This window comes from Danio rerio, chromosome 3 (genome assembly GCF_049306965.1).
Source record: "Danio rerio strain Tuebingen ecotype United States chromosome 3, GRCz12tu, whole genome shotgun sequence".
Lineage (NCBI taxonomy): Eukaryota > Metazoa > Chordata > Actinopteri > Cypriniformes > Danionidae > Danio > Danio rerio.
In genome coordinates this window covers 18,313,094-18,337,026 of record NC_133178.1, presented here as the reverse complement: position 1 = coordinate 18,337,026, position 23,933 = coordinate 18,313,094, and the positions used below count along the sequence as shown (strand labels likewise).

The following is a 23,933-nucleotide window of genomic DNA, read 5'->3' as shown; positions in this document are numbered from 1 at the left end:
GCGCGTGAGGGGGGACTGCACCGTGGCTGAATGACAGAGTCCAGCTCCAACCCGAGAAAAGAGATCCTGTGCACGGGGGCGAGTTTGCTCTTTTCTCGGTTGACCTGAAGACCCAACAGGTGGACGTGCCAGAGCACCTTGTCTCTGTGCATAATCAATTGCTCTCGAGAGTGGGCTAAAATCAGCCAGTCGTCAAGATAATTGAGTATGCGGAGAAGGGGACGAGAGGCTTCAAACGCTTCGCCCTATGGTCCTCTATACATAGCACCCATCTAGTCAGTCCAGCCGCGGAGCTGGGCGATAAACCATCTCCAACCCCTCGGCCAAAGCAGCCCCGGAAAGCACGGCTAACATGTCCGTTTCAGGATCCGTCTTGAAAGCACTCACCTCCCCGGAGGAGGCGAGCGGGTCTGGATCATCATCGGACAATGAAAGCCCACCCTCCGATGCCGCTGTGGACGTCTTGTCTCCGGTGTCATCGAGCGTAAGGGCTACCATCTGTTAGACGGATCGCTTCCTCCGCCCGAAGCTTGGATGGAGCGCTTGGAGGAGCGGGAGGTCAGCGGGCCCGGAGGCGGCGGATTATCTCTCGCTGAGACCCTCAGATCTGCCTGTGTGCCCACTGCAGTGCAGGGGACAACTGGGGTGGTTCGCCCCTTTACAAGAGCTAGCCGCGATCTTAATTGCGCAACAGACATGGCATCGCAATGACGACATGAACTGCCCGCAAGCATCGCATTAACATGTTGGACCCCCAGACATGCAACGCACTGATCGTGCCCATCATCCGGAGACAGGAAACCACCGCATCCAGAAACGCACAGTCAGAGCGCCATCCTGAAAAGGACATGCTGCACGACTGTGTTGCTCTTTTAGGAAATTTGCAACTCTACGCACCCCTCCGGAGGACCGGACCCAAAGAACGGCAGGCAAGTGAGAATCCCAGCTCGACCGTCTGCCGCCGCATGTACCCACTCTGGACCGGGAGACCACTCTCGTTCGCTCGGAATAGCTGGATTACAGCAGAAGGAACCCTCATCGACTCTCTCAGAAGGCTGTAAAAGTCTCTGAAGCGAAAAGGATGGCGTTTGCTTGCTTCCCTATGCTTTTATGCGGAGCTAATTGGCAATAAGTTCCAGGTGCGCAAGCTTACGCTGCCAACTCATTTGGCATTTCATTGGCCCGTTATAAACTCTTTCAGACGATTGGCTTTCTGAAAAGAAATCCCCATTTGTGGATTAATAAATAAATCCACTGAAAGCCAGTGGCGGTTCTAAGGGGGGGCCAGGGGGGTCGGTGCCCCCGTGTCAACAAGCTTGGCCCCCCCTCTGGCCCCTTAAATGTGGACGCGTATTTTTGTGTCTAAACGCCACGGAGAAGCAAGATCAGCCGTCGGTGGTGCACGCTCTCAGTGTCGTGCACACTCACTCTGTCTGCTTTCACGCACTTTCGCTTTGTCAGTTACAGTGCTGCGCGCATCAGTTTCTCGCATTCATCAGAAGTTAACCCCAAAATTGACACAGGTAATAAGATTCAACTTCATTCATGTTCATGTTGTGAAACACTATCAAAATGTCCACTGTTGATGATATTAGACTACTGTTTTCAATAGCGATTATACCAAATTTAATAGAGGAAGTCCTCGGCTATGCATGAGGTTATTATTAATCAGAGATTAAGTGTAAGTTACATAGCTTGACGTTAGGAAATGCAGTCTTGAACTTACAAACAGCAAGCCGGAGAACAGATGAAACAGTGATATAAAGCATAAAGCACGAATCTTTAACACATGATTTATTTATAACACATTTTTAAACATGATGGTTCAACTTACTAATTTCTAATAACTACTTTTTTATTTTTCCCATGGTGACAGTCCGTGCGTAACATTTTGCTAGTTATTCTGCAAGATAGTTGTATTCAGATTAAAGTATCTTTAATCTATAGTCTTTGATTCAGATTAAAGTGTAATTTAAAGACTTCACTAGGCTATGTTAACTAAAGTTGGAATAATTAGTCAAGTTATTATTTAACTGGTTTGCTGTATAGACAATCAAAAAATACACAGTAAATATTTCTTAAAAGGAGGCTAATAACACGAACTTAAATGAAAAAAATATATATATAAAAATGCTTTTATTCAAGAAATAAACAAAGAAAAAAAGACTAATTATGACTCCAGAAGAATGATTTGTGTTTTATAGAAAATACTGTAAAAATGTCCTTGGTTTGATTTAGATCACTAGAAAAACATTACTGTATTTTCAACTGCATCTGTTACAGTTTACAGATGTAAAAATGTGTCTTGATGTACTTGAATGTTAGAAATGTGTTATCCAACAATACCAAGTTACTTGTCAAATAAATGAACATGGAAGATTATTTTGAGTTTAAGTTATTTAATTAGCTTATTTATGTTAGGGCAGCATTAAGACAGGGCACCATGGTGGGTAGCACAATCGCCTGACAGCAAGAAGGTTGCTGGTTCGAGCCCCTGCTGGGTCAGTTGGCATTTCTGAGTGGAGTTTGCATGTTGTCCCCGTGTTGGCGTGGGTTCAGTTTCCCCCACCAGTCCAAAAACATGTGGTATAGGTGAATTGGGTAAGCTAAATTGTCTGTGGTGTATGGGTGTTACCCAGTGATGGGTTGCAGCTGAAAGGGCATCTGCTGCCTAAAACATGCTGGATAAGTTGGTGGTTCATTCTGCTGTGGCAGCCTCAGAATAATAAAGGGACTAAGCCGAAAAGAAAATGAATGAATGAAAGTTCATGAAGACTGCAGAGTGATGCATAAAATAATGACTTTAAATAATTAAGTTTGTGATGTATGTACAAGTGTACCCCCTAAAAGTACAAGTGGCCCCTGCCTGGCCCCCCCAGTTACTCTGGTCTACAACTGCCACTGTTGATAGCATTGAAGTTCCCCATCCGAAGGGGAACATTCATTCTGCCATACAGTACATCATGCGTTGTGGGAGTGAACATATGGTAGTAAAGCATGGTCCCATAGCCTATTCACTATATGTGGTCTACTAAAACCGACTGGCTGTTTATAACAATAAGAGATGTAAACATTTTGAAGAGATCCCAAACATAACACATAAATCAAACAGTTTTCAAAGGGGAAACGGTCTGTTTTACTGTGGTGACATGGAAAAGTTCGCAAAACATTCAGTTGAACATTATTATCTACAGGTCTCTTTATTCACTTATATTTTGCATTGTGTTAATGTTTTTTTTACTGCCCTGTTTCCTTGCACACTACAATTTCTCATGGCATCAGGTTTATATTTAGCATCTGGGTACTGTGAAGAACAACATCTCATTTCCTTATACTTTAGGAATGCAGCATAGCAGGTGTGAATTGGCACAGCAGTGCATTTTACATACAATTTTTTTTTTTTTTTACCAAAATGCATGTGACTAATGCCACCCACAAAACCAATTTATCTAGATTCTGTCAGCTCAGCCACTTTCACTTTAATAGTGAAGCACATGATAAATCTATTACAAAATATAGCAGAATCATGATATTTTACAGTTATTTATGAAGAAATCCTTATTAATAATATATTTATATTGAATATTAAAATAGAATACAATACTAGTTCAGTATGTAAGTTTTAATGTTTAGGCGTTCACAAAAATTACAAAAAAAAAAAAAAAAAAAAAATATCCAGTGAGTAGAAGTTCTTAGAGATCTTATAAAAGCTTATAGAAAAGCAACCATAAACTCAAAAACGAAGTTCAAACAAAAGGTGCTTCCTCTGTAATTAATTTAGCAGTGCTCATTGGACAAAGGATTCATAAAGAAATAATAATTATATATAAAAAAAAAAAGTCCAAGTCACTTGAAATGTAGGTGAAAAAGTTCAAAAGCGTTTATTCCCATGATTATTATTTACAATTGAAATCTGAATTATTAAACCCCCTTTGAATTTTTTATTCTTTTTAAAATATTTCCTAAATGATGTTTAACAGATTCAGGAAATGTTCACAGTATGTCTGATAATATTTTTTCTACTTGAGAATGTCTTATTTGTTTTATTTATTTTTATTTTATTTTATAAGAAACATTTTAAGGTTAAAATTATTAGCGCCCATAACCTGCCTAGTTAACCTAATTAACCTAGTTAAGCCTTTAAATATCACTTTAAGCATAATAGAAGTGTCTTGAAACTTTTCTAGTCAAATATTTTTTATTATTTACTGTCATGATGGCAAAAATAAAATAAATCAGTTATTAGAGATAAGTTATTAAACTATTATGTTTAGAAATGTGTTGAAAAATTTCTCAGTTAAACAGAAAAAGGGGAAAAAAATAAACCAGGGCTAATAATTTAGGGGGTTTAATAAATCTGATTTCAACTGTAAAAAACAAGTGCCTTTAACTTGCCTTCATAAGGGTTACACTATTTAGGTGTGTCTAGGGTATATTTCAACACTCAGTCTCACATGACACAATAAAAAAAAAAACTGAACAGTAGAGAAAGTTATATACAGTAGTTAACACAATATTGTCAACTCCAATTGTATTTCTTTTTTGCCTATCTTTTTCTAATCTACTAATTAGAAACTATTTTTCTCAACACCCTCAATCTAATCATGTCTTCCTTATTGGGATCTAAAGTAATGATAGATTTTTAAAACAAACCATTATTGTCTTTTACCAACAGTTTTTTCTAATTAGCTTTACTTTTCCACACAGTCATAGCTATAATCTACTGAATGTTCTCACTTTGTATTTAAATAATTTATTTGTATGAATCAGTCTTCATCATTTATCATAACTGAGTGTTTTGTTTACCATGTAACAAAATATTTATGCTTCCTATTTTATCCAGTATTTTTGTAAGTATTATTTCTGAGTTGGACATCAGACTGACAGAAAATAAACAGCAATAGAATGTAAGAGCTACAGAAATTTCAGCTCGCAAAACACATTTTAGGACTTCTTGGGTTATCAACAAAAAGTCTATTCGACTTAAGTTCGATTTACAACTTATTACAGGTCTATTTTATGAATGTTGCTTTTCTCAGGCTTAACATGTTTCCAAACATCTGAGAGAGAATTATTTATACAAAAAAATTGCAATGCATTCTTTATTTTTATAAGAAGTATATTTTGTTGGAAATCTATCCATCAAAAACAATTAAAGTCAGCGCATACATTCATATTATCAGTTGAGAAAGTGCTTTCAAATTCCCAGTAGTCCCTGATATTTGTTTTAGCAAAATTTTGTTCTTTTTTTGTTCATTAGCACCACCAATCAGTGGAGCACATTTAATTATTAAGGCCGCAGTAATCCAGTGTCCATCTGTATTTTCTTTAACTACTTTTCTATGGCAGTCATTCACGCATATGGCTCACCAGCAGATTTATAAGTAGGCAAACAATATGGTGTCCCCACTATCCTCCTATTGGTAACTCCAAAGATTGATTCTTCTGTAATGGAATGTTTCTCCCGCAATAAAATACACTTTGCCTGTTGCAAAATAAAAATGTAGATTTCCTCTAATGCTGAATTTAAGCCCCCTGGTATTTAATGAAAATAAAAGAAAACTTGGAACTAAATGTAAACATACACTTCAATCATAGCTAACAAGCTAGCAATAACACACCACAAATAACTGTGTGAGGAAAAAAAAAAAGAGTAACGATTCCCTTGGTCCCTTTAAACATGACCACTTTTCTTATTTGTGCACCCTAGTCGATTCCATTAAATATTTCCTTCTACTGGGAAAATCTGAATATTTTCTATGAATCCAAAAGGCCCTCGAAAATATGCTCTCTTCCTCTGATCTCTTGCCTCTTTAATCTTTGGTCACAAGTGCTACCATGCCATCTTGTCCTCCTCGTTTAGATCCTCTGCGAATCGAATACCAGCCTGTAAGCATACATCGCATTCTTTTGATTAAAATTTTCCAGATTTTATTTTCTAAATTCTCATTTAAAGGGCACATAGTTTACCCCTTTTTTATGATTTAATATTAGTATTAAGGTTCTTCTGAGTGTGCCAGTTTAGGTTCAGTTCAACACATAGTTCAGATGTTTTTATTATAATGTGTTCAAAAGTGTTGTTTTGGGGGCGTGTACACAGTTTGCTGTTTTTGGGGCATGTAGCTTCACATAAAAATTAGTTTCAAATTCCCGGCCAACGTATCAAGGGGCGGAGCCAAGAGCTTGCCCGCTCTGTGTTTGGCAACAAACAGGCAGACAGAGACGCTGCATGAGAAGATCAGCATTTAGCCTTACATGTACGCCTCGGCCACAGACCAAGCAGAGAGTAAACAATCATTTGTGTCTTTGTATAGTTTCTCAGACAACTGTGTGCTGGTTTAAAGTGCCGAGCTTGTACACAGACTAATAACCACGCACACTGAATTAACTTTGACTGAGGCACCGGATGACCCGCTTAGAGCCGCAATATGGCACACCAGACACGGACATTCGCATGTTCAGATGGCACTCTGTGGTAGAGATCAGCACGGGACTAAATGTTGAATCCCGCCAAGTTCTAGCCCGAATTTGTCGCCCCGTTTTCTACCCGCCGCGCCCGTTCACGCTAATGAGCAGGGGGAGAACAAAACCGAAAACCACCCAGCTATACGCTATACAGAGTTCAGACAGCCACAAGCTGTATGTATAAACACACACACATAAGCACGTTCTTTCTCTCTCTCTCTCTCTCTCTCTCTCTCTCAATCTCTCTCTGTCTCTCCCTCTCTCTCTCTCACACACACACACACACACACACACACACACACACACACACACACACACACACACACACAGACAGCAGCACAAAGGTCTCTTCGCGCGCACACACAGCAACAAAGCGACACTCATGTGAGGCAAAGGTGCTCGCACTTTACAGCTGCACCTAGTTAAGATCACACGCACAGGGAGCTTCTGTGACCTCAAGAAATGCAAACAGCTGAAGTTTAAGGTAGACACAATGAAAAGTACACGTTTGCAAACCTACCAAATGCTGATCTTGTGTTGAGCCCAATGAGCCTTACATCTAAAAATAGAGCAAGGGTGTTCCTCTAGTGACACCGCTTTGACTCACACGCTGAAAATGGCGGACGTGAAATGACAAACTGAGGATATGGTGACGCGCCTGTCAATCAATATTGGTGGGCGGGGGGACCGCACTCCTACGTAAAGTTGCAGTCGATCTAAAAACCGCTCCAATTGGTCCACCGTTTTTTGTTAAATTGAAAAAAAAAAAAAAAACGGACTGTGTGTGTTTATATCACCCCAATATGACGGTCTATACACTATATTTATACACATGTCTGTTCAGACAACTTAAAAAGTAGATTTTTCATCATAGGTGCCCTGAACAAGGACTTGAACAAGGACTTGCATACTGCTAGACGATATTAAAAAACAGTAGTTAGCTTTCACAGTTAGGCTGATGATACTCAACTACATCTTCTCTCAACCTGGTAATTTGTATGAAATTAACATTGTATAGCTGATATAAAAAATAGGATGACTAGTAACTTCTTATTATTAAATTCAGATAAAACTGAGGTCTTACTTATATGACCCAAAAACCTCACATGCAAAAACCTAGAACAGTGTAACCCTTGAGGAATTTTTACTTCAGTCCTCATCTTTAGCCAAAAATTTAGGGATGATTTCTGATAGCAACCTGTAATTTGAAGGCCAGATTTCAAGCATCTGTAAAACTGCATTTTTTCATCTTAAAAATGTTGCCAAACTTCGTCAAATGCTATTATTGTCTGATGCGGAAAAGCTTATTAATGCTTTCATGAACTCTCGGTTAGACTATTGTAATACATTAGGCATTTGCCCTGTTGGTATAATAAACAAACTTCAGCTGGTTCAAAATGCAGCTGCTGGAGTGCATTCTAGTACAAAGAAGTATGATCATATAACTCCAGTTCTTTCATCATTGCATTGGCTTCCTCTTAAATTTTTTATAAATTAAAAAATTTTATTGACTACCAACAAATCCCTGAATGGCTTAGCTCCCCAGTATTTGAGGAGCTCCTGGGTTATTATAGCCCATCACGTCCTCTAAACTCAATTAATGCTAGTCCATTGATTATTCCCAGAATATCAAAATCAACTATAGTTGGTAGATCTTTCTCATATCTGGCACCTAAACTCTGGAACAGCCTTCCTAGAACAGTTCGAGAAGCAGAACCACTCTGTGAGTTTAAAACTACATTAAAGACACATCTCTTTGCATTAGAATACACATAAAACAAAAAGGGCTCTATTTTGATGATCCATGCGCAAAGTCCAAAGCACAGGGTGCAAAAGCATTAAGGGCGTGTCAGAATCCACTTTTGCTATTTTAAGGACGGAAAAATCCGCTTTGCACCATGGCGCATGGTCTAACAGGGTTGAGCTTATTCTCTTAATGACTTATAGGTGTGTTTTGAGAATAAACCAATCAGATCTCATCTCCCATTCCCTTTAAGAGTCAGTTGTGTCGCGTCATGGCGCATTTGCTATTTACATGGCAGATTTGTAAGTGGAAAAACTGAACACTTCACTAGCAAGAAAACAGTTAAACAGAGCATCTGCAGCGAGCGAATGAGAGATGAGCCTCCTCATTCTTTACTTTCACTCTCATGGATACGCACAGACATCTATCAGCCTAGACATAATTAATTTCATTTTTTAAGCGCAAATATTTGTTTCAAAACTATTTCTAAATTCAGTTCTAATTTCCAGCAAATGTACGAATGAGCAATAATAACGAAGTGTGGTCTAAAACCCGAGTTATATCCTAATACACCTGCTATGCCCCATATGGTCTAAAACCTGACAGGTGGGCAAACCTAAACTTGTTTTTAATAAAACATATATAAATATACATATACTAAATACTACTGCTAATAATAATAATATTATACAAAAGCAAGTTGTTATGAATAAACTAAAAAAAACTCCCGATATGAAGGGGGCATGAAAGTGTGGTTTTTATATTGAGGAAAATAATATTTTTTGTAATCTTTTAATCCTTTAATTCTTTTTCATTTGTAAAGATATTTGTGTTATGCTCTACATCCTGTGTATATTAAGCAATGTGTAAGTGAGGCGCACAAATAACCCGATCTGCGCTGGACTATAAACCAGCTTTGATCTGGTCTATAGAACAGTCTATTTAAGTTTCTCAAAATAGCAATGCGCCATGCAATGCACCTCAACACACCTCCTTTTTTAGACCAGAACGCCTATGGGCGCACATATGGCGCAAATGCATTTGCTTTTTAAAGAGCGTGATGCAAAACATCAAAATGACTCTTGCGCCAAGCTGAAACTAGCAAACAACAATTGCGTCCCGCCTTGCACAATGCGGCTAAATGATTGTTAGTCTGCATTATTTAGGGCAACTGGTGTTGTAAAAAAATAGTAATAATTTTACAGTTTATTTCCGGTAGCTGGGGTGCACAAGAAATTTGGCCATAGGAGAAATGGTTATGCCCAACTGAGCCTGGTTTCTCTCTAGGTTTTTAAACTTTCCCAAGTTGCTAAAGTTTGCTCCTCGCCGCTGTTGCCACTGTTTCATTGTTCGGGACTTGTGGAGCTGGCTATTGATGGATTTGCTCTTTAGTGTCTGGACTTCCAGGAGTGATATTTCATAGTCAGCCAGGACAGCACAGTAAAAATGGAGTGTGGCAGGTATCCACGAGCAGGACACGCTTACAGGCATTTCCTGAGAATGAGGTGGTGGAACAGGTTAAAAGGGAAATTATTGCTAATCTTTTCATCTTATTATTTCATATCTCCCTTGTTCTAAATTTACCACCAGTTTGGTGAGCTTTACAAAGACAGGTGGTTACAGGAAAACAGTAGGAATCACAGTAAGAATCATTTATAATAAAGGTTCTTATCTCATGCCATTCATAAATTGATAAATCCATCAGTTGATGATCCCAGGAATGATGTAGTGCAGTGGTTCTCAAACTTTTTTCATCAGATACCACTTCAGAAAACATTGTCCCTCCAAGTACCACTATATGACCAGTATTAAAATACAATAGTGTAGTAGGCCTATTTAAGTAGCTACAGCTCTGCACAGTTTAAAAACGTGGCAGATTAATTATTATTATTAATAAATTAATTAATATTTATTATCATTGGCCACTTTAAACCTTATAAATAGTTTAAACATTAACACTGCTGTGTTTATATGTAAAAAAAAAAAAAAAAAAACAAACAAAATAAAATGTCAACGTTTAAATTAAAATGTGCTTTTAAAAGTTCATTAAAATGGTAGACTTATGTTCTTTAAAAGTAAAAAAAAAACTCCTGTACTTCTATTTAAAGTGTTAACCTATAGTATAATATTCATCAAAGCCTGGAAATGCTGCTTGGACCTCATAAATATAGGCTATATGTCATCATGTTCATATACGAACCATTTTTGAAAAAAAATTTTAAATATATGTTGCATGTACATATGACATATTGGATTACTCTGCGTACCACTAGAAGGCAGCCCGCATACCACTAGTGGTACATGAACCACAGTTTGAGAGCCACTGATGTAGAGTACCATCAGCCAAGAAGAACTTTTGGGAGGACACAGTCTGAATGTTTCAACCTACAACTCAGATTCTTTCACACACACTCTTGGAAAAAGGTCATTCTACAACCTGTATCCAGTACCACTTGCACTTACGCCTCGGTCAGATCACATGATTTTGGCATGATTTTCTTCCCGTAGGGTGTTGTAGAGATTCGTAAACGACAAATAGGCGTCGTGACACAAGATTTAATCGTTTTTTCTAGTGTAATGTGGCATCCCAGCCGGCACAAGACCGACCTTCAACATTGAAATATGGTTGAAATAAGGTCAGATGTGTTTTAAACATTGAAATAATGTTGATACAATGTTTCATTTTAAACTATTGTAAAACAGCCTTCATATGACCAGGCTTCAACGTTTAAATGCGTTTGAAAAAACGTTAGTTGTTGCTATAAAGTTTCAACAATGTTGAATGATAAATGGCTGAAAAAAAGTTACAGAAATTCTTATTCAAGTCAACGTTGACATTTTTTGTTGAAATAACGTCATGGCTTTACCCAATATTCAACAACATTTTGGTGGTTATCATCGGAGGAAGTTGGAATCATAATTACGGACACCTGCAGTTCAACAGAATTCAGAGGTAAGCATGTTTTTCAATGCTTAACATGTTTTGTTTATCCCAAATTTTGTTTTACACACAGTTAATCTTAAACGTGACTTTTGAGTTATAGTGTTTTGAATTTTGAAGCATTTAAAACTTTCTACTTTGTTTAGTAGTCTTGTTTGCGCTCCGGTTGATGCAGCAGCTAACCTCGAGGTAGGCTAATGTTAACGTACATGTTTAACGTTAGTCTAAATTTGGGTTTTTACCTGTTTTATTTGGCAAATTCAAATCGATAAACTCCAAACGCGGTTTAAAGTTACTGAGCAACGTTATAAAACAATGTATTTTTTATACGCTCTATAATTAAAGTTATTTTGACAAAGTGAACTGCTGTCGTTTCATTGTTGTGTTTTTTTTTTTCTTTTAGAGATGTAACTTACTCCATAGAAGCACTAACTTGCACAGCATTGAATGGAAAAGACTTTGTCCATGTGCAAGTTTACTAAGATAACCTTACCTTTAACTAAGTTATCTGTTAAAAATTATTGGTGCTTTGGTTGGTGATAATTTCTTTTTAAATGCCTGTGTTAACAAACCATGTTTGTTTATTGATTGTTGACTGGCTATGTTGTGATATTGTATTGTTATATTGATATTATTATTGTAATATTATGTTGTGATGTCATGCTATGTGACAATATTATGGGACAAATATGTTTTAGTCAGAAAAGAATGTTTGAATTATACTTTGTATAGCAGCAGATAAGAGGTGTATGGGTTTAACCTTTCTGAAAGGTCCAGTTGAGGGCATCAAGAACATGCAGATGGCCTAAACCTGTGTCAGCCTGGACAGACTGCTGTTCTGCTACACCACGCCAATGCTTTTGTGTGGATGTCTGACTAATACTGTGTTCTCTCAAGGTATTACTGGAGCAAAACAACAGCACCCGTTACAGTGAAATGTGTGTTTAAATTATCTGGACTAAGACCATCTCTAGAACATTGCTGTCTGTAGAGCATGAGGCGCATTTCATGTCAAATATTCTAGTTTGTGTTCTGAAGATGAACAGGTCTCTGGGATGACACAAGTGACTAATAAATAACAGAACTGTGTGTTGTCTACATGTAGAGCCGTAGTCCACCAAAGCTGCTTCACCAATTGATTCATGGTACAGTCCTCCTTAAGCATTCTGCCACTTTGGGGTTGATGCTATCTAAAATAGTAAGTGTCTCCAAACTGGACCTATATTTCTGCCCATTTTAAAGTGGTTACAGTCACATATCAATTGCTCAAGAAGCATTCAGTGAATCCCTGTTTACGATATGTCTTATACATACAAACACACATGGTTGAAGTCAGTATTATTAGCCCCTCTGAATTATTCGCTCCCTTGTTTATTTTTCCCCAATATCTGTTTAACAGAGAGAAGTTTTTTTTCAACACAATTCTAAACATAATAGATTTAACTTATAATTAGACATAACTCATTTCCTATAACTGACTAAGTTTATCTTTGTCATGATGACATGAATAATATAAAGGTTAGGGTAATTATGCAAGTTATTGTTTAACAATGAATTGTTCTGTAGACTATCCAAAAAAATATATAGCTGAAAGGGGCTAATAATTTTGTCCTTAAAATGGTGTTTAAAAAAGTAAAAACTGCTTTTATTCTAACCTAAATATAACAAAGACTTTCTTCAGAAGAAAAAAAATATTTTCAAACTTACTGTGAAAATTTCCTTGCTCTGTTAAACATCAATTGGTAAATATATATATATATATATATATATATATATATATATATATATATATATATATATATATATATATATATATATATATATATATATATATATATATATATATATATATATATTAGGGCTGTAACGATACACCAAACCCACGATTCGGTTCGTATCACAATTTTTGACCCACGATTCGAATCACGATTTTTTATTTTATTTTTTTCGTGTGGGGTGGGGAAAAAAAAGATTTTTAAAACTATTTTAATAAAATAACATTTGAAAAATCTTTATAAACTAAACATCAAAGAACAATATTAACTATGCAAATTATTAACAATATAAATAGCCATATATAAAATAAATAAATAGCCAAAGCTATATCACTTCTGTTTTCTTACAAAATACTGTTGAAAAACCAAACTAATTTCCATTGTTTAGATGGTTCAAGCATGTTGAAAATTATTTTTCAATCAAGTTCTCTTGCATAGAAAAAGTAAATTAAATAGCTAGGGATGCTCATTTCGTTAATTTTGCTAACCGACAACCGCCTCTAATCGGTTATTAACGGTGAACTGGTCAGATTACTATTAATTTTATATTAAACAAATTGACGTGTCTATTTTGTGTATGACACATTAAATATTGCATTTTAAAATACTGATTTATTTTTATATATTAATAGCGGAACAGAACAGAGCTTCTTCACGCACCTGCAGTGTTTAGCACAGAAGAGCAGAATAATCTAAATAAAATAAATAAAATAAATAGGACTGCCCTAAATTATTTTCACTTAAATAATTAATTTATATTACAAAACGAAAATACTGACTGATTCTTTTTAATAACCGGCATAGGCTTTTTTTCCAATCATATGTTTATTTCTTCTGTCAAATAAAAATCGCAGACTTCCTCAAATTGCCCGCTCCATGGAAAATATGCATTTATTTAATGCCCCGCTGTTATTATTATAATCACAAAACCTTTTACATTTTAATAGAAATCCTTATTTTAAAGATTGTGTCCTGATATAGCCTATGGTTTCCTCTCTCTCCCTCGCGGTTCAAGTGCGCGCGCTGCGTGATGAAAAGACAACAACACGCGCTCATATGTAGACTTTTTGTAAACAGATTGTTTAAATATGATATTGCATTAATCTGCGTACATGCTTTAAGCTGTAAAATAATAAGTAAAGCCTATTTGTTGCGTTTATTACGCAGATCCAGGTCAACATAAGCGCTGGTTTAGGATCAACAGGTCTGTATCAAACAGCAATATTCTTCTTCCATTTTGCTTCTTTAGCAAATGTGTCTGTAGGCACGGGTTATACGTTATCATCCCGCAAATTAAGTATGCCTTGCAGTTAAACAAGTGGCCGAAAACAGGGCGCACCTTACTGCCTTTATATGTTGACAAGGAAAAAAGAGGAGGCGCGGTCCTCTTATAAACGACTGAATCAGCTGGGTATCGATTGTGCAAAAGTGTTGCTGTCTGTGTTGTTACAAATTTAATATTTAATACTATTGTGATATTCAAGATTTGTATATTCATACAGCTCTGGATAACTTAAAACAACGATTAGACCTTCAGAGCGGTGTTAATGCGTCCTGAAGTAAAGCGAAACGGCTATAAACTCTAGCAAGATAGACTGATTATATGCAGAGCCATATACCTTTATCTCTAAATAAAATAGGCTATAACTATAGAAACTGTGTTTATTTTAACTGAAAGCTTCGTCGTGTTTTCTGACCTCACGCACCTGTCAGTCAGCACTCCCAAAGGTTCAAACAGAAAGCGCACTGCACGGTTACAGAAAAGTTTGGCTGTTAACTGACATCTGATGAATGCCCATCCCTCTCTGCGCAGCCACATTAACAGTGTGAGCAAATCATCGTATATGCGCTAAAAATCCGGCCGCTTTGACAGCATTGGCAATGTTTCTGGCGTTGTCGGTTGTCAAGCGGGGTTAAGTTGGTTTTGTTTTTGATATTCTTGACACATTCAGACGGTCCCTTACTAATAGCTCCGTGCGAGCTCTCCCGGCTAAATATTGCGAGGGCTTAAACGGAGCAGTGCTTGTAATGTCGAACGAAAAAAAGTGTTAATTAGCTCAACTTTTGCAGGCACGCGTGACGTTATTGGAAAGGTATCACGGGGTGGGTGTGTCGCGATTCTTCCTTATTACACCGCGACACAGGATCGTAGATCTGAGTTTCGCGATTTCGATTTTATATCGTGTATCGTTACAGCCCTAATATATATATATATATAACAGTGCAAGGAAATTTTCTCAGTATGTCTGATAATATTTTATATCAGGCAATTTTAGTTTTACCTATCATTTCAAAGGGGATTTGTGAGGTTTATCAGTCTGGTATAAGTCGGCTCACTGAAATGATAGCTTAAATAATGATAAACAAAATCTACCTCTCTGCTGATTCTGTGTGGTTTTATTCTTTTTTTTCTCTTAGTTGAACATGATAATTCAATTGACCAGGATTGTGCACAGGTATCTTCATTCACATGTATTTTGCCTTGTGTTCATGTTTTTTCACTGTCTTTTTTCCTTTTAGACAACACATGTCTCATGTTATCTGGTTTATATTTAGCATCAGGGTACTGTGAGGAACATCTCATTTCCTTACCGTAGGTTTTCTAAACATCATTACTTTGAATCAAGACTGTTAAAGGAATGCAGCATAGCAGGTGTGAATTGGCAAAGCATTTAGGTGATTTACCAAAGCACATGTGACTTTACCTAATGCCACCCACACAACCAGTTCATCAAGATTATTCTGTCAGCTCAGCCTTCACTAACACAAAAATACACTATGAAAAATATAGCAGAATAGTGATTTTTTAACAGTAATTTATAATTAAAACAATAACTATTATAAAATATTTATATTAAATATTAAAATAGAATACAGCAGCTCAGTAAACTTAATTTTTAAGCTGATACAAAGATTGTATGATAAAAAAAAATCTTGCGAGAAGCAGTTCTGATGTCAGAGATCAGAGAAAAATGATCAGACTGGTTCAAACCTATAAAACAAAAACCATAGCCCAAAAACATTTGTCTCAACCAAGGTTTGTAAAAAAAAAAGTATCTCTGAATGCACAAGACTAGACATCATACCTTGAAGCAGAATAACTTCAGCTGTGGAAGAGCGCAGTGGGACACTCTGTCAGCAAACAACTAAAAACTAAGACTTAAGTAAAAAAATAATAAAAATTGTCTGATCTGATGGGTCTTGATTCGTGCTTCAACATTCAGATGGCAGAGTAAAAATCTGGCATTAAAGAACACTATGCAGTATGCAACTCTCTCTCTTTCTCGCGGTGCCCCCTTGTGGTTGATAAGTGTAATTGTCCATTACCAATGTCATAAAACTGTTGTTGTGCTCTTATATGGGTAACACTCTATAACATTTGTTGATTAATTGGTGTAAGCTGACACCTCGTTTGAAAGCAAGTGCACCAAGTAGGAAAAATAGCCTGAGTTACACTACACAATGTTCCACAAATATCACACATGGCAGCCAGTTGCCTCTTTCAGCTTGTGCCATAAAGTGTAACTTAGGCCAATCAATTAAATTTGTTTATTTCTACAGCACTTTTACAATGTAGATTGTGTCAAGGCAGCTTAACATAGAAGTTCTAGTCAATTTGACTGTGTCAGTCCAGTTTTCAGAGTTTAAGTTAAATTTAGTTCAGTTCAGTTAAATTTTACAGCTGAAAGAGAAAACGTTGAAGAGCAAATCCATTGATGTGCTGCTCCGCAAGTCCCAAACCAAGCAAGCCAGTGGTGACAAACCACTGTTTAGGCTTGTGTCTGATCAGTGAACAGTTAAAGCTGCTTGTGTAATGGTGTGAGAAGTATTTTCATTTTCGCCTGCAACATCATTCATTTATCACCATAAACATGATGACCCAAGCTTAATTGACTTAATTGAGCTTGACTTTCATAATCGTCTGACACTTCATGTGTGCAACTTCAAAGAAGAGAGAACTGCCTAAACAAACCTAGAAAGTACATAGTTTCAGCTGGATTTTCGTTTAAGTTCATTTCAGTTTGTTATTTAACTTTGTTTAAAACACAGGTGTCAAACTTGTGTTCCTGGAGGGCTGCAGCTCTGCACAGGTTAACTTTAACCTTAAATAGACCTTCAGTCCTTCAGACTTGTTTGAAACCCACAGGTAAGTGTGTTGAAGCAGGGTTGAAACTAAACCATGTAGGGCTAAGGCCCTCCTGGAACTGAGTTTGACACCCCTGGTTTAAAAGCAGGGCCTTAACCAGCACTTTCTTCCACCCTCAATGCCAAAGCTGAGGTAAGTTCCTTGAGCAAGGCACTGAACCCCCAACTGTGTTCACGGGTGTAAGTTAATTTGGATAAAATTGCTAATGCTTAAAGTAAAATGAAAATGGGCTGAAGCACACGTACATCATTATGATGTGAGAGAAAAGCTTCTCAAACTATGAAAAACAAGGTACAAGACTCTGGATGGATGAACATCAATGCCATGTATCATGCCTGGAGGATACCAGGCAATGCTCATCCAGAGATCCTTAATAATAAAACCCAAGTCCAATGCCCTTAGACTGAGCTGTAAATTTCAACTTCCAACCAGATGAACACAGAGTCTAAACAATTCATGAGTGTCTTAGGGACATTGAGTGCTTAACAAAGCTTAAGAGGGACAAGAGTAGAACCACAGAACCTCCCAAATGCTGATGTGCAAGCCTTATTGCATCACACCCAAAGTTTTAAGCTATTCAATGACAAAGGTGCACCTTAGTTCATTCTATGCCATGTAAACATGTAAAGGGATAGTTCATCTAATACTGTAAATGTACAGTTAATTTGCTTACCCACTTTTTATTCAGTAAAACATTAAAGATTTTTTGTTAAACCAGTGGTCAATAGTCAAAAATAAACACATACTGTACAAACAACAACTGCAATTCAGTACCGAAGGCTCCTCGTGATACATTGAGGTCTTGTGATGCGAAACAATATTATTAGCTTAGCTAAAAATCTTTAATGTACCACTAAAGTCACCTACATCTTTAGTTGCCTGAGGGCGAGTAAATTAACTGTAAATGTTCATTTTTGGGTGAACTATCTATCCCTTTAAGATTTTCATTTTCAGCGCTTTACAAAGTAAAAAAAAATATATATATATAGAGACACAAGTCTCTCACTGTACAAAATAAATAAAGTATATTGTAAAGTGGATTTCATTCATTCATTCATTCATTCATTCATTCATTCATTCATTCATTCTATGATTGTGGTTGATTCAATTTAATTTATTATTATAATTCTTACTGATTGATTTTAATAATATTAGTATTATTTATTTACTTATTTATTTTTGTTCATTTATTTGTTTATTTTTGTTTTTCTAAATTTGTGCAAGTACAAATATTAAATAGATGACACATATTCCACTGATATAATGCATTTTTGGGTGAACTATCTATCCCTTTAAGATTTTCATTTTCAGCGCTTTACAAAGTAAATAAAAATATATATATAGAGACACAAGTCTCTCACTGTACAAAATAAATAAAGTATATTGTAAAGTGGATTTCATTCATTCATTCATTCATTCATTCATTCATTCATTCATTCTATGATTGTGGTTGATTCAATTTAATTTATTATTATAATTCTTACTGATTGATTTTAATAATATTAGTATTATTTATTTACTTATTTATTTTTGTTCATTTATTTGTTTATTTTTGTTTTTCTAAATTTGTGCAAGGACAAATATTAAATAGATGACACATATTCCACTGATATAATGCATTTTAAAATACTGAAAGTATGCAAACATGCATGACCTTTTGAGTATAATATATTATGCAAGTTTCCATTTCTTTCCACACACATCCAACACCAGCTCTTTCTTCAACTCACCCTCCTTTGCCTTTACTGATCAACTGCATCTAGAAGTTTTTTGAAGTTTCGCCTCACTCCACAGAGGACGATGCAGCACTTTAGTTGGAAAACAAGCTCTTCATCCTGATGGTAAAAGCCAATATCAGTAAGCTCATAATCAATGCCTCTCTCTGTAAAATTACAATGTCAAACAATAATTTAGAACAAATTTGGAACAAAATTAATCAATTTGAGACTTTGGAAATTATAATATATCAATATTGTATAAGCTGCTAGTGTTTTATTGTTATCCTACAGTATGGCACTCAGACATTAACGGTCAGGCTCCAGTTGCACACAACTACAAATACAATGACATAAAGGATTTTAAGTGCAACAGGATCCTACAGAAACTATTCTGATCAGATATACAACAGACATGTTTTAGTATGAGTGTATATTGTATACTGTCACTTTTGTTCAGTTTAATTCAAGATTCATCAAAAACATCCAAAGTTATGACACTTTCCATAAAGCCTTCAACAACTTTCTACCAATTCACATAGCTTTTCGCAGTGCCGTACAACAGAATTTTGCACGATAAAACTCTAGGGTGACCGCAGCATATAATAGGACTAAATTATACTCTGCAAACAAGCCTGTGCTGATCCTTAAAGAATTCACTTTTAGCATAAGAGCTTGCAGCAGGCTGCCAGTGCAGAATCATTGAGAGTTTGCTGACTGGCAAAGCTTTGGACACTTGTTGCTGGCCTCACATGGGCAACCCTCACTAGGCCCACACAGTGATTCTGCTTGTTTACAGCAGTTGTTTCTCAATAACACTCAATCATTTAATTATCTCTTTAGCTTCATCATCTGTTTCTTTCATTGAAAAAATTATATTTAAGTGAGCAAAGCTGATCAAAATTCAACATTGAGTTTTGTCAATGTTAAAAGAATGACACGAAAATTACTGTAGTAGGAAAGGTGTTTTCACAAACAACATGATAAAATAAGAAACACTGTCTGTTAAAATTATACAGTTCAAAGTGCCATACCCTAAAAACAGTCCAAATATCAACATATGCTTTAAACACAAGATATAGTCCACCAGTGTATATGCAATCCAAAAAAGTGATAATACACAACCTTGCTAGAATATTCTGGAAAAATAAATCCAGAAAACCCTATAATCCAGAAAAGTTTGGAAGCTGTAAGTAGTGTTGGCCATGCTGCTCTCTAAATATTGTTTTCCTGCTTCCTGTTTCCTCCAAATTGTTCTTAAAGGCATACACACACTAACATTTTAAAATGAATGAAATGTACTGACAGTATGGTAAATTAACTCTCAAGTGGCAGTGAAGCTCACATATAAGCCTTTCGAGCACACAAATCGGGGAGGAGCTATTGCAATTTTTCAATCTTCAAAATTCAAAGTGGGGCCTGCCAATGAAGCCAGGCTGTCCATGGAGGGCCAACACTAATGGGCCAAAGGGTCCTGCACTAGCAGCATGCTCTAGACTTAAAAGGTCTAGCCCAGGCCTTCATGTAATTAATGTGGCCTGTCTGCTAAATTCAGAATTTCTATAATATAATTATAATTTCATTCATTCATTTATTTTATTTTCGGGTTAGTACCTTTGGGTTGCCACAGTGGAATGAACCACTAAATTATCCAGCATATGTTTTACGCAGCGGATGCCCTTCCAGCCCCAACCCATCACTGGGAAACAATCATGCACACACACTCTTACTAAGTGTATGTGTGTGAATAAGAGTGTTTGGGTGTTTCCCAGTGATGGGTTGCAGCTGGAAGGGCATCTGCTGCATAAAAACATATGCTGGATAAGTTGGCGGTTCATTCTGATGTGGCGACCCCAGATTAATAAAGTGAATAAGCTAAAAAGAAAATGAATAAATTAAAATGGTAAAATTGTCATTATTAAAATAAACACCCGGACACCTGGATCACCCAGCAGCCCAAGACCGGTTACTCACTGAAGCTAACAGGACTGAGGATGGTCAGTACCTGGAAGGGAGACCACATAGGAAAACTATTTTGCTGTTGAAAGTGATGTTAGTGAGACCAGCAGGGGGCGCTCATCCTATGGTCTGTGTGAGTCCTAATGCCCCAGTTAAAGTGAAAGGGACACTATACTGTCAGTGGGCGCCGTCTTTTGGATAAGATTTTAAACCAAGGTCCTGACTCTCTTTGGTCATTAAAAATCCTATTGCACTTCTCGTAAAGTTAGTTACTGCTCGGGTGTAACTACGGTGTCCTGGCTAATTTCCCTCTTGGGCCATGACCATCATGGCCTCCCAATCATCCCCATTCACCGAATTGGCTCAATCTCTCCACTCCAACAATAGCTGGTGTGTGGTGAGCATACTGGCGCTGTTGTTTTGTGGCTGCTGTCGCATCATCCAAGTGGATGCCGCACACTAGTGGTGGTGTGGAGAGACCAATCTTATGATGGTGAAGCGCTTTGGGTGTATACCCATACACGATAAATGCACTATATAAATACACATTCCATACATTACTAAAGTTTCCCCAAACTGCAAAAACACTAGCAAAATCTGTCATTTTCCACTTTTTAAATGATAATTTTAAAGATTTATAGATAACTTTAAGATTATATACGCTTATGAAATTTGCTTTGATTACCACTGTAAAGTTTTGTACTATTATGCTTCACTTATTCAGCCATTTTTGGTCCCAGATTCATCACAGGAAACCCAGTGCTGGAAAACACCCATACAGTTTTTTACATTCACACAAGCTTGTTTCAGTAAAGCATTTGTTCACAATTTATACTGTAACTTATTCTTTGCACTACACAATTTCCTACAAATTCTGCTCGTTTTACAGTAAAATACTGTCTCTTGTTATTACAGCAAAACACTGGCTATTTTACAGTTTTTTACTTCATAATCTACAGTAAGGGTTAACAGTGCACTATAACAAAAAGTATCATTTACTCATTTATGCCTTTATTGATGTTTTAAGGTTACAGGTTTGTTCACCCCAAAATGAAAATGTACTCATTGTTTACTCACTCTCAAGTGGTCCCAAACCTTTTGAGGTCTCTTTCTTTTGTTAAACACTGAATACGATACCTTAAAGACAGCTCGAAACCTATAACAATTGACTTCCATAGAAAAACAAATACTATGCAATTTAATGGTTACATGTTTACAGCTTTCTACAAAATAGTTTATTTTTGTTCAACAGAAAGTTGAGTAAATGATGACAGAATTTTCAGTTTTGAGTGAACTATTAAAGTTTACCTTCTCCATCTAATTTTTGAACCCTTGTGTTGGGATACCCCAGAGTTAAATATATATATATGTGTGTTCTTGTGTTTTTAAGTATTAGAATTTAACTTTGTGAGTTGATGATGACTTTGCACAAGAACAAAAGGACACAAGATCCCTTATGAATGCATATTGAGAAACAGCCAATTTTATATTTCAGTTGCGTGTTTAGCTGACTTGTTTTTTAGCCTTTACCCTGCTTAACTTTATACAGTATGTACGTGTGTGTTTGCATGAACATACCGCTTTAGGTGCCAAATAAGCAGACCAGTTAGACAGGGGTGTTAATGGAATGCACATACTTGTTATTTAAAAAATGCAAATAAGCCACAAACAATAGAAAACAAATAAGACAAAAAAACAAACAAAAACCATGAATAGTGGAACATAATGGGCTCCATTTTAATTATCTTTTCAAGCGCCGACGGAAGCGTCAGCCAATCAGATCGCTGTATGCAAATACACCAGCTCAGACAGTGGCTTATTGCTGACTGAATTTCATTGGCTGACGCCTTATGATGATCACTTCAGCCCCAACTTCAGCCACGCCTTCAGTCAAGCATTGACGCTGAAGCCCCGTGTGAATGGGGCGTAATTGAGTCAAAGTTCAATATCAGTTTCTCAATGTGGTATACAAACTAAACAGTCCAACAGTCTGGTCCCAAAATAAAACTTCACGTGAATGCTTCCGCCCCTTGGATGTAGGTGTGTTGAATAAATGGATTATTCCTACCGGTACTGATGAAATAGATGAATCTCCTTATCGGCTGGGTTAACGAACAATTCAGCTGATCAGCTCACACTGTCACAGATCTCACGGCTGGCCACACCACTTTCATGACCGTTATGCCCCATTCACAGGGGGCTTCAGCGTCAACGCTTCCCATTCACTTTGAATGGGAGACGTCAGGCGTTGCCGAACTGCATTGTGGATCCATCAGCGCCACTTAAGAGGTGTTGCTCGCTGCAGAAGTTGGGACTAGCTCAACTTTTCAAGCGCTGATAGAAGTGTCAGCCAATCAGATCACTGTATGCAAATACACGAGCTTAGACAGTGGCCTATTGCTGACTGAATTTTATTGGCTGACGCTTCTATGATGATCGCTTCAGCCCCAACTTTAGACACGCCTTCACTTCAGTTGAAGCTGAAGCCCCGTGTGAATGGGGCGTTAAGCAGGTCGCACCCCAGAAGCGCCACTCAGCGGCGCGCCACGCAGCGCCATGCATTTTAGAGTTCTAAACATATGTTTCTATCAGGATACACACACCGGCGCCGCAAGTCGGCGGCTGTCGGCGGTGCCTGGCCACGACTCAGGACGCAGTTCATTTTTCAGCCGCGCCACAGAGCGACATCTGATTAGTTTTATGTTAAATATTATGCGAATGTGCGCATCTGGTGTGCGATACTTTAAACTGTCATGTGCGTGCCGTGTCACGGCGCCGAGCGGTGCTTCTGGTGTGTGACCTGTTTTACACTAACTGGGCTGGGCTCGCCATCTTTTGTTCCATTTTAATTCTCAACAGAAAAAAAAACAATCAGAGAAAGATCAAAATGGTCAAAAGTGTAGTTCAGTCGATGCTTCAAGTGATGTTCTAAGTAAAGATTAACTTCTAAGTTAAAATAAACAAAAATACAGCACAATTCACTGGTTTATATCAACTCAAAGCTCGACCGCGTGCATGTTCAGGAACATTCCCTGACTGTGTCAACAAGAAAAGAAAAGGAAAAACGGCTTTCTTTCTAGAACAAGGGTCACCAACATGATGCCCGCGGGCACCAGGTAGCCCGCGAGGATCACATGAGTTGCCCTTGGGCCTGTTATAAAATTTGCTTACCATTGCACCACATAAC

The 23,933-nt window shown here is 37.1% G+C and overlaps 1 long non-coding RNA gene across 1 annotated transcript in view; it reads right to left on the bottom strand.

The window, feature by feature from the left end:
- The window catches only part of LOC141381173 (uncharacterized), a 70,103-nt gene extending 50,082 nt beyond the window's left edge, over positions 1-20,021 (bottom strand). The window contains exons 1-2 of the long non-coding RNA XR_012400918.1: positions 19,913-20,021; positions 18,803-18,907 (exon numbers count right to left, since the gene is read on the bottom strand). This is a non-coding gene — a long non-coding RNA (uncharacterized lncRNA). The remainder of the gene's footprint in view (positions 1-18,802; positions 18,908-19,912) is intronic.
- Between the last annotated feature and the right edge of the window lie 3,912 nt (positions 20,022-23,933).